Source organism: Oncorhynchus clarkii, chromosome 9, assembly GCF_045791955.1.
Source record: "Oncorhynchus clarkii lewisi isolate Uvic-CL-2024 chromosome 9, UVic_Ocla_1.0, whole genome shotgun sequence".
Taxonomy (NCBI): Eukaryota; Metazoa; Chordata; class Actinopteri; order Salmoniformes; family Salmonidae; genus Oncorhynchus; species Oncorhynchus clarkii.
The window spans coordinates 53,411,419-53,424,465 of record NC_092155.1 but is presented as its reverse complement, the minus strand read 5'-3'; positions in this window follow the sequence as shown (position 1 = coordinate 53,424,465).

Below are 13,047 nucleotides of genomic sequence, written 5' to 3'. Positions count from 1 at the left end.
ATAATGTCCACAAAAATGCTATGGTGAATGCTACATTAAAGTCTGCAAAGACTATACAGTATACCACAGTCATGTCTGCAAAAACAGTATGGTAAATACTACAGTAAAGTAAAAATAAACACTAAAGTGAATACTTTAGTATACTAGAGACATGTCCACAAAAACACTACAGTGAAAACTACACTAAAGTCAGCAAAAACACTACAGTGAAGAAAACAGTAATGTGTACAAAAACACTACAGTGAATACTCAAGCATACTACAGTAAAGCCAGCAAAAAGACTACAGTGAATACTACAGTAAAGTTAGCAAAAACACTAGTCAATATTACAGTAAAGTCGTCAAAAACACTAAAGTGTATATTATAGTATACTACAGTCATGTCCACAAATACTACAGTAAATACTGGTTATGTCCGCAAAAACGCTACAGTGTATACAATAGTATACAACAGTGATGTCTGCAAAACGACTGCAGTGAATACTATAATATATTAAAGTCTTCAAAAATACTACCGTCATGTCCGCAACGCTACAGTGAATACTATACTACATTCATATCCGCAAAAACAGAACAGTTAATACTACAGTGAAGTCTGCAAAAACACAACAGTAAATACTTTACTATACTAGAGTCATGTCCACTAAAACAGAAAAATACAATACTGTGCAGCCGTCTTCATCAACCTGGCCAAGGCTTTCGACGGTCAATCACCGCATTCTTATCGGCAGACTCAAAAGCCTTGTTTACTCAAATGACTGCCTCGCCTGGTTCACCAACTACTTCTCAGATAGAGTTAAATGTGTCAAATCGGAGAGCCTGTTGTCCGGACCTCTGGCAGTCTCTATGGGGGTGACACAGGGTTCAATTCTCGGGCCGACTCTTTTCTCTGTATACATCAATGATGTCGCTCTTGCTGCGGGTGATTCTCTGATCCACCACTACGCAGATGACACCATTCTGTATACTTCTGGCCCTTCTTTGGACACAGTGTTAACTAACCTCCAGACGAGCATCAATGCCTTACTACACTCCTTCCGTGGCCTCCAACTGCTCTTAAATGCAAGTAAAACTAAATGCATGCTCTTCAACCGATCGCTGCCCGCACCCACCCGCCAATCTAGCATCACTACTCTAGATGTTTCTGACTTAGAATATGTGGACAACTACAAATACCTAGGTGTCTGGCTAGACTGTAAACTCTCCTTCCAGACTCATATTAAGCATCTCCAATCCAAAATTAAATCTAGAATAGGCTTCCTATTTCGCAACAAAGCATCCTTCACTCATGCTGCCAAACATTCTCTCGTAAAACTAACTATCCTACCGAGCCTCGACTTCGGCAATGTCATTTACAAAATAGCCTCCATCACTCTACTCAGCAAACTGGATGTAGTCTATCACCATGCCATCCGTTCTGTTACCAAAGCCCCATATACTACCCACCACTGCGACCTGTATGCTCTCGTTGGCTGGCCCTCACTTCATATTCGTCGCCAAGCCCACTGGCTCCAGGTCATCTATAAGTCTTTGCTAGGTAAAGCCTCGCCTTATCTCAGCATAGCAGCACCCACCCGTAGCACGCGCTCCAGCAGGTATATTTCACTGGTCATCCCCAAAGCCAACTCGTCCTTTGGCCGCCTTTCCTTCCCGTTCTCTGCAGTTAATGACTGGAACGAATTGCAAAAATCACTGAAGCTGGAGTCTTTTTTTTAAAAGTTGCCAATCCTTAAGAACTGACTTGCCTAGTTAAATAAAGAAACAAAAAATTAAAACACTACAGTATACTATAGTCATGTCCACAAAAATGCTACAGTGAATGCTACAGTAAAACCTGCAAAAACACTTCAGCGAATACTACAGTAAATTCTGCTAAAATACTGCAGTGCATTATAAAGTATACTATATTCATGTCTGCAACTACACTACAGTAAATACTAAAAATGCTACAGTGAATGCTACAGTAAAGCTTGCAAAAACAGTACAGTTAATACTACAATCTTGGCCGCAAAAAGTCTATAGTGAATACTATAGTATAGTACAGTCATGTCTGGATAAACACTACAGTTAATCCTACATTAAAGTCAGTAAAAACACTACAGTCAATACTATAGTATACTAACGTCATGTCCGCAAAAACACTACAGTGAATATTACAATAAATTCTGCAAAAACACTACAGTGAATACTATAGTATACTACATTCATGTCTGCAAAAACACTACAGTTAATACCACAGTCATGGCCGCAAAAATTATATAGTCAATGCTATAGTATACTACAGTCATGTCCGCAAAAACACTACAGTGAGTAATGGAGTAAAGTCAGCAAAAACACTACAGTCAATATGACAGTAAAGTCTGCAAAACACTACAGTGAATACTATAGAATACTAAAGTCATGTCTGCAAAAACACTACAGTGAATTCTAAAATATATCCTGCAAAAATACTATAGTGCATATTATAATATACTACATTAAAGTCAGCAAAAACACTACAGTCAATATGACAGTAAAGTCTGCAAAACACTACAGTGAATTCTAAAGAATACTACAGTAAAGTCTTCAAAAATACTACAGTGAATGCAACATTGAAGTCTGCAAAAACACTGCAGTGAGTACTATAGTATACACATATAGTAATACTACACTATTTAGACCATAGTATGCTATAGGATTTTTTTTATGTGGACTCTCTCTCTCAACCTCACTCTCTCCCTCCCTTCTCTGTGATAGCCATGCACTGACGGTCCGGGGAAGAGCTGTCTATGAAGATATAGCCTGACTTTGGTACTAAATGAAATACAGAAGAACGCTGGATGGAGGCTATTTATTTCCTTTTGAGACCTAGTCTGTTCAAAGATAAATGACTGCCTGTCTACCAAGCAAAGAGCCAGCTTTATATTTCTGACGTTTTCGTGTTTAATGTGCTGTATATTTTATATGGCCCATCTTTATGCACTCGCTGTTTAAATGTTATTTTAAAGCTCAAATGCAGTTATTGATGCTCTGGCTCGAGTACATTATGCATTATTTGTTAGTAAGCACCATTTTTGCATATTGACGGTAACAAGAAAATGCATGTATGGAAATTCAAATATAAATTGACTTATGTTTACGGGGCCCGGATTCTGCTCGCTAAGCTCTTTCTCAGAATAATATATAGTTCTTTAAATTTCTATTCCCGGGGACCACTCTTAAAGACACCCGCTTGAGGGAAAGGAGACATTTCTGGACCTTTAGTTTTTAAAGAGTTTTATCTTATATTACAGGAGTGACAGATTGTGCCTCTTTCTATGGCTTTTATGCTTTGTTTCCAAAGCCACGCGGAGAGGAAGCGCTATGCCAGGCGGAGAGAGCGTCTGATATTGATAAGTATGGAGGGTGGAGAAGAGTGTACTCCAATGTAATGCAGCTTTATGGTTTCCTTTTTCATTTAGCATGAGCAGTTTTTATGATTTCATGGCTTCGATGAACGGGAATGGGGAATAAAGCCAAAGGGTTGATGCAAAGACTTAGGACTCACTGAAACCACCCACAGAAAACAGTCTTTTAGCCATGATCCAAGCCAGGGGACTCACTATATACAGTGCCTAGTGAAAGTCTACACACCCCTTGCACAGTCTTCACATTTTGCTGCCTTAAAATGTTATATTAAAAGGGATTCAACTACATTTTTTTCCTACCGATCTACACGACCTACTCCACATTTTCAAAGTCCAAAACAAATTATTGAACATTCCCCCTGGGGCATGCAAATGTCTTTTCACCTCAGAGTTAGTACTTGGTGGAAGCACCTTTGGCTGCCATTACAGTGGGTAATCACTTTGTATAAGATTCTACCAACCTTACACCACATACAGTGCATTTAGAAAGTATTCATTGTCTTTTTCAACATTTTGTTAAGTTACAGCCTTATTCTAAAATTATTTAATTGTCTTTTCCCTCATCGATCCACACACAATACTCCATAATGACAAAGCAAAAACAGAAATATCACATTCACATAAGTATTCAGACACTTTACTCAGTACTTTGTTGAAGCACCTTTGGTAGCGATTACAGCCGCAAGTCTTCTAGGGTATGATGCTACAATCTTGGTACACCTGTATTTGGGAATTTCTCCCATTCTTTGCAGATCCTCTCAAGCTCTGTCAGGTTGGATGGGGAGCGTCGCTGCACAGCTATTTTCAGGTCTCTCCAGAGATGTTCGTTCAGGTTCAAGTCCGGGCTCTGGCCATGCCACTCAAGGACATTCAAATCAAATCTAATCCAACTTTTTTGTCACATGCACCGAATACAACAACTGCTTACTTACAAGTCCTTAACCAACAGCACAGTTCAAGAAGAGTTAAGACATTTTTTACCAAGTAGACTAAAGTAAAACATTATAATAAAAAGTAACAATAAGAATAACGGGCTATATACAGGGGGCACCGGTACCGAGTCAGTGTGTAGGGGTGAAGTGACTATGCATAGATAATAAACAGCGAGTAGCAGCAGTGTAATGTAAATTGCCCGGTGGCGATTTTATTAATTGTTCAGCTGTCTTATGGCTTGGGGGTAGAAGCTGTTGAGGAGCCTTTTGGTCCTAGACTTGGCACTCCGGAGCAGAGAAAACAGTCTATAACTTGGGCGACTGGAGTCTCTGACAATTTTATGGGCTTTCCTCTGACACCGCCTATTATATAGGTCCTGGATGTCAGGAAACTTGGCCCCAGTGATGTACTGAGCCATTCGCACTACCCTCTGTAGCGCCTTACGGTCAGATGCCGAGCAGTTGCCATACCAGGCGGTGATGCAACAAGTCAGGATGCTCTTGATGGTGCAGCTGTAGAACCTTTTAAGGATCTGGGGCCCCATGCCAAATCTTTTCAGACTGCTGAGGGGGAAAAGGTTTTGTCGTGCCCTCTTCACGACAGTCTTGGTATGTTTGGACCATGATAGTTCGTTGGTGATGTGGACACCAAGGAACTTGAAACTCTCGATCCGCTCCACTACAGCCCTGTCAATGTTAATGGGCCTGTTAGGCCCGCCAGAGACTTGTCCCGAAGCCACTCCTGCTTTGTCTTGGTTGTGTACTTAGGGTCGTTGTCCTGTTGGAAGATGAACCTTTGCCTCACTCTGAGGTCCTGAGCACTCTGGAGCAGGTTTTCACTAAGGATCTCTCTGTACTTTGCTTGGTTCATCTTTTCCTCGATCCTGACTAGTCTCCCAGTCCCTGCCGCTGAAAAACATCCCTACCTCATGATGCTGATACCACCATGCTTCACCATAGGGATGGTGCCATGTTTCCTCCAGACGTGACGCTTGACATTCAGGCCAAAGAGTTTAATCTTGGTTTCAGGAGACCAGACAATATTATTTCTCATTGTCTGAGAGTCCTTTAGGTGCCTTTTGTAAAACTCAGAGAGGGCTGTCATGTGCCTTTTATTGAGGAGTGGCACTCTACCATAAAGGGCTGATTGTTGGAGTGCTACAGAGATGGATGTCCTTCTGGAAGGTTCTCCCATCTCCACAAGGGAGCTCTGGAGCTCTGTCAGACCATCAGATTCTTGGTCAACTCTCTGACCAAGACCCTTCTCCCCCGATTGCTCAGTTTGGCCGGGCGGCCAGCTCTAGGAACAGTGTTGGTAGTTCCAAACTTCTTCCAGTTAAGAATGATGGAGGCTACTGTGCTCTTGCGGACCTTTAATGCTGCAGAAATGTTTTTGTACCCTTTCCCAGATCTGTGCCTCGACACAATCCTGTCTCTGAGCTCTATGGACAATTCCTTCGACGTCATGGCTTGGTTTTTGCTCTGACATGCACTGTCAACTGTGCCATTCCTATGCATTTAAATTTACCACAAGTGGACTCCAATCAAGCTGTAGAAACATCTCAAGGATGATCAATGGAAACAGGATGTACCTGAGCTCAATTTCGAGTCTCATAGCAAAGGGTCTGAATATTAATGTAAATAAGGCATTTCTGTTCTTTATTTTCAATACATTTGCAAACATTTTAAAAAAAACTATATTTTTCATTATGGGGTATTGTGTGTAGATTGATGATATTTTTGGGGGGTTAATCCATTTTAGAATAAGGCTGAAACGTAACAAAATGTGGAAAATGTGTCAAAATTGCTCAAGCTCAGTAAATTTGGTTGTGAAACATTGATGGAAAGCAACCGTCAAACCTTGTCTCTGACTTTCGAGCAGATTTAAGTCAGGACTGAGACTGGACCATTCAGGAACACTCAACCTCTTGGAAAGCCATTCTGCCATGTCTTTGGCATTAACACTTGTGTAATTGTCCCTTTGAAAAATAGTCTCAGGGTATTTTTTATGAATTAGAAACATTTTCTATAACGTTCTTTCCCTTTGAAAATGTGGAGTGGGTTGTGTAGATCTGTAGGATTTAAAAAAAATGTTTTATCCCATTTAGGTTTCATTTTAAGTCAGCAAAATGTGAAGACTGTGCAAGGGGTGTGTAGACTTTCAGTAGGCTCTGTACATACAGGTTTTCATTCCAACCAATATCACCAATTAACACGGCTCATTTATGCACATGGTCTCAATCTGACTATGTGATCAAAACTAACCAAAGGTTAAGGTTAGGTTTTGAAATATGTCATCTTTCTCTGACTTGGGTTCATATGATTTCCAACCTAATTTATTTAATCAATTCCAACTGATGCTCAGCTAGAGTGAAAAGTAAAGAGCTGTTGCTTGCCTTTCTTTCTTATACAGAGGGCAAGGGGGGGTGGAGTTGATTTTTACGACAGTCAAAAGATGCTTCCACAATGAACAATAAACAATTAATATTCTATTTCATAAGGAGACACATTTTATTATGAATGTTAATATGTATTATAATCCACTACTGCTACATAATGTCCTCCGATACAAAACATTGCTGGTCTCACTTTAAACTAACAACAACTTTAAAGGAATAGTAGCTGCAACAACAACAACATTTTTTTTTTTTTTAAATGTGTATAATTATAACACAGATATGTATTATTCCTCCACAGTTTTCTTAATCTTAGCCTATCTAGTAATTGTAGAATCACCCAAGTTTGGTAGCCTATGCTGTTGGATGCACTTTCTGGCCAAGGCCATGGCGAGCGACAGCTCTAGCCGGGGACAGGCCACCAAAATTGTGGTCTGTCCCCGGAAATCAGGGACGTTTAGTCACCCTAACTACATTTCACAAAAAAATTACTTCAATATCAATCCGTGATTGCTAGTGATGGCTAGCTTTGCTATCTATGCTACCAGTCTGTCTTATTGAGTGTTAGCATGCTAATAGCATACCATGCACACACAAAAAAGTATATTTATAAGGGGTATCCAGTAGGTTGATAACAATATCAGCCAAATTACCGTATATTGTAGTTTAAGAGAATTAACTAGATTTAACCAAGGATTTGATCAAGCTTGGGCTAATTTGAATAGACACCAATGGAATATATTTCCATCCATTCCCCAGTAGAAACTACGTGACCGCCGTGAAACATCAAACTTTGTTAAGCGATCCGAGTTCACCAATGACACTAGCTAATTTTACTAGAACCAAAATTTGTCAAAACAATACATTCATGGCCACAATGTATTTCATATTTAATCAATACATTAATTTGTTTCTCTACAAGGCAAGCACCCTCAGCTAGCTGCTACTACTGTAGCTAACTAAGCCGAGTAGTTAGCTAGCCCACAAACAGCGGTGAAACCAGATGGCACAAAGTAGCTAATATAACAGCTGTTGCCTGGAACACATTTTAACTAGCTAACATTAGCCAGCTACACTGTAGCACATGGGAAGAAAGCTAATAGGTGCAAGAGAATACTTTTATTGCCACCGCAACGTATTTAATGTTTCATCCATACATTCATTGGTTTCTCCCATTGACTGTGCATGGATTATCCACGAGTCAAACACCCTCAGTTGGCTGATAAGCTAAAGCTAAATAAGCCAGATAACTTTTTATCCAAAGTGAATTACTGTCATGCATGCAAACATTTTACATTCCAGGTGATCCATGGAATCAAACCCACTATCTTCGCATTGCAAGTGCCATGCTCTACCAACTGAGCTCGGTTTGGAGATGGCAAGAATGCCCTACATACATTACCCTACAAGCTACAAGTTATATCAATGTCCAGTACACACTTGGATATAAAGTTACTTGAGTTCGAGGGATGTCTTTACTTCAAAGGGAAAAACATGTTTTATTTGTATTACTTTACAACAACAAAAAATGTTAAATATATTTTTTAAACATTTTGTTTATACATTTAAACATAGACAGAGACAATACATTTTAAAAAAACTAAAAACTAAAACATTTATCAATGTTGATATGCAAATATTATTGGGGCACTTTTTGGAATGAATGAATGTGTAGCAGAAGAGAGAAGAAGAAAGATAGAATATGTCCACAAGACACATTAAATAAAGCCTATGGCTGCATCCGTCCCTTGATCCTCACTTAACAAACTCAATTGCGATCCCAATACCGATACTACTGTTTTCAGCATCCTCTCCTCAGAAACAGAACCCCAATTCTCTACCTTTGAATGAGGTTCTATTTTTTTATTGTCTGCATCTTGGATGCATAAAGGCTTTATTAGGGGAGCTTACAGACATAATTGCGCAGAATCAGACTTTTTGAATCTGTTTAAATGATTTTAAAGGCAGAGTGGAGAGCCCTGATTCCCTGATTTATTGTGCTCTTACCTTGGATTGATGCTTTGTTGTCCCTTCTCCATCCCTTCGCCACTTTTACGGCATCATGTTGTATCTAGAGATGTGGCGTCCCAATAAAGAGCCTTTAAACATTTGCTTGGTTTTCTATAAACAAAGTACAAAAAAACTGTTAAAACAACTTATGTAAATGACTTTCCGAATTTAACAGGATTCCCAGCTATTTACACAGTGTGCATAATATCCTGAGAATATCATATGCATATGAAATGCTGACACACCTTTTTGACCAAATGTTTAAGTTTAGGCTATATACCATGTACATATTATATGAAAATATTATTTATTTAAAGATATATTTTTAAGCGTCTTTCACTCTCTTCATGAAAACTACTGTACTGTATTCTTATTGGAGCTACAAAGGCACACAATGTTGGATATAGCATATCCATGCCAACTGCTGTGAATGCATTAGAATACATATCTTAACCCCCATTGTCATTTCTAACTTCACTTCAGTCAAGGGCTCTGCATTGTATTGGTATCTAAATGAGGACATGGCCTGAAAGCAAGAAAAAGAGTTACAGGGACAGGTAGGGCACCAAGTAAGACATACATTTTAATCAAATGTTACACAGAACAACTCCAAGGCCCTAATACAAGTGGGCTTATTGTGAGGGGCTCTCATTTGGACAAACAAGATGACTGCATCATTCTCTAACTATCAACTCCAGCCGAGAAGCGCCTTGTGATACAGGCCTGTAAAATAAGTGATGTTTGTAAAAAGGGACATTTCTGCTCACTAAGCACTTCTACAGGGACGCTCCGGAGTTTTTATGTGCGGGTTCATGAGCTCCCAAAGCTAATGCATGCTGACACAATGTTTTGATATCATTACAACATTATACTCACCATTTTTTGAGTGAAAAAATTCCAGTAATTCATAAATATATTTATGTCAACTGCACTTAATATTGATTTTGTTAGTGTACAGATTCAATAATAAGGTACAGAGTGCATGAATATTTAAATATAATCTTCATTTCTGCATCTCCTAATGGCTTCTTCTCCTCTACACTCAATTTAAACACAATTTGGGAACTATAATGTATTGAAAATGACTGGAATTCGGCTATAAATCACATGAAGGAATATTGTAGACCTTTTATAAGATAGTTCAATATTAGTCCCCAGAGGGACCAGCACAATTAGATTCCTGTTTTTCAACTTCTCAATGATCCTCCCCCTGCTATCATTTCAGGAGATAGTGTTCTCACCCTTCTTCCTGCCGCCCAATTTCCCCTGTAGAAATGTAAAAAAAAACCTGCTAAATGGACTAGACAACAAAGAGGATTGTTCCAAAGGAGCAAAGGTCAAGTCGCAGGCAAAAATCTACGTAGCCTCAGCTTTGCCATGCAAATATAGGTACAGATCTAGGATCAGTTTCCCCTCCCCCAATCCTAACCTTAACCATTACAGGGAAAATGCAAAACCCAAATTCAGTGTCTACACACAAATCAACACTGGATTGTCTCTCTCATGCCGTCTTATTGTTTTTAAGGAAACCAATGGTAGGTATACAGTCAGATATTATTTAAAGCTAATGAATAAAAGTTAGAGTGAGGAGATGGATGCTTCAATTCAAGCTAGTGTAAATGAACACAGCCCCTCTAATAGGTGCGTGGAGCCACAGTGTGCAATCCATATGATGCCTATCAATAATTCATCCATGGTTTGCCCTTTTGGGAGGCATTAAGGTAATGTGAAGAGCAGTCAGTCCAAATGGTTTGCAAATCCTTTTTAAAAGTATGTATGGTAACACTGAACACTGTTTTTGGTGCAATCAGCATTTTCAAGTGGTTTAAAAAGTTGGTATCACATGTATTATTTTTATTTCATCAACATTACAAAGTACAATTGAACTACAAATGATGTGAACACGCAGATGTACGAAGACTCTGTAGACATTGCGCTCAGTTAAATGCAGACATGCTCAGTTCAAGACACGCGCAGTTAAATGCAGTGTTTAGATGCACTACACATATTCTTATTAGCAATGTGGTTCAGGGTGAAATGCAATGCAGACAGAAGAACATAGACAGAAGAGTGTAGTGCTAGCCTGGCCACTAGTCTGTTTCTGTTCTCTTGCCAGTCTGGCACCCAGGCTATGGTAGTGCAAAGCCTCAAAATGTATTACTACTGGAACATTAATAGGTACCCTCAATATGGCCGCCGGTCCACCCATCACAGAACCTTTATTTGAATGGGAATATCCATTCTAGTAACTACATTTCTACAGTTGCAACACAGGCACCCAAGTGGACTAAAATGAGTAGGCAGTCACAGTCCCCTCACGTAGAAACCACGGCTCACACGTATTTCACACTTTCTCAATCTAACAGCTGATAATGGTTTGTTGTTGGAACTTCCTGTGTATGCATCATCATCTCCGAACATGTGGTTCCTGTTCACAAATCACACTTTGTTGTCTTCACTTGCCCTTCCAAAAAAAGGCCTGCTTCAGCATTAGTAAATTGGCAGTTCAGAGATAATCTTATGTGTCTTTGTGTTATACTCAAACATGTGGATGTGATTTGAGTGAGAAACAGGCTCTCGTTATCACCTACAAACAATCACTAGCTAAAGACTAACCACTATCAGAGCAACCAGTGTGAAAAGGATGTTAAGTGTAACCATGTACAGTGCAGTGTCACAATTGGCTCTCAGTCCAAATTAGTTATGATGTTCTCAAAATGTACTGTGTATGGATAGGATGTGATATAGGCCCAGAATTTGTATGACTCTAGTGCTCAGTGATTAGGATAGAGCCGTATTATGTAAAGGTGGCCAGCTCAGGCGGCTAATGGGCTCCCTGTCTCTATAAGTTATGGATGTAGCCTTTTGTGCAGCAGGGTCGCACATAAAGCCCCCCCTTTTTAATTCACAGTCACCCACGGTCATGCTAAATGGTTGATGGCGGAATTGGAGGCCCTGCTTTATTCCAGTACACACACACTTCTTTCCAAAAATGGCTATTGACATTGATAAAGGATTACAAGGTGTTTCTCTGGGGTGTTTTCACAAGGTTAAATATCTCTACTGATAGTGTCTTTCTGCTGGTGTTCTAGGAAATTCTATAACAGTGGAATAAACTCCTAGAAAATGTCTACAATTTCATTGCATACTGACTGATATATTATTACATGACTCATTTGTATGAGGTGTTTATGTTGGATTCTGCCAGGTCACCTGTGATACAAGTCAGTATTCGATGTCCATCCATGTCTGAGGACGTCAGGAGACCGGCCAACTCAGGCAACAGTGAGCCCTGTTACGTAGGTTTCGGTTTTGCTAGGGTGTTGTGGACGTGGATGGAGGATGGGCATGAAGGTTACATGTTTGAATCCAGTGATATAAAGTTTTTTTTTAAGCCTATCCCAACCTTAACCTTAAAAATGCGGCATTAATGCCGAAAATTAACTTTAAACGCTTTGAAATTTGACGTTTGGAACAACTTCGGAATTTGACATTTGAGAAACATGGAGGAACGTCTTATTCTGATGTGAACTATCACTTAGAAGGATTGTAAATATGAAAATATTGTAAATATACAGAAAAGAAAGACATCACACATCCAACAATATTTTAGGAGGTTGAGTTGTTTTATTGACAGTTGAGTCTAATGCCTCAAACACATACGGTACAACAAGCTGGCAGCAGTGGTCAATAGCATTTCTAATTCTGGCTTCATACTGTAGCATAAAAGCATGGCTTGGAAGCCTTTCATGTTAATTGTGTCTGTGTTTCTGAAAAGTTCCTTAAAACAAAGACGCCAGGCCGGCTTCCTCTGCCAAACACTGATTGTACAATAGTTCCCTTGTACAGCACTTCATTTTTCCTTTCTTGAGTAGATTATTAAACATTTACCATTCTTTGTAATAGCCTCATTTCTGTCAGTTTTCATATTTTAATCTGGTTTTAAGGAAAACAAGATACATTAATCAAATATGACAGAACACACTCTTAATGTAATCATGCAAGGGAATATGAATTGCAAATGCCTCGCCACCCCCTCCCCCGCCCCTTCCCCTCTTCCCCCAAATGTACTTCCATTAATGTTACAAAATAAAATAATCATGACCATTTTAAATAGAAATCAACTACATGGAATATGGCGGAATATTTTAAAACTGGGTTTGGGAGAAATGCGCTGAATGCGACGGCTTAACATCAAAAGCTAGCAGCTTTGTGCTGTATGAACAAGGACTGGCGTCCGGGGAAAGGGACTCAGGACAAATGCAAGATGACACATGCATCGTCAGGCCCCATTTCCTCACCGATCGAGATGGAACACAAGTTT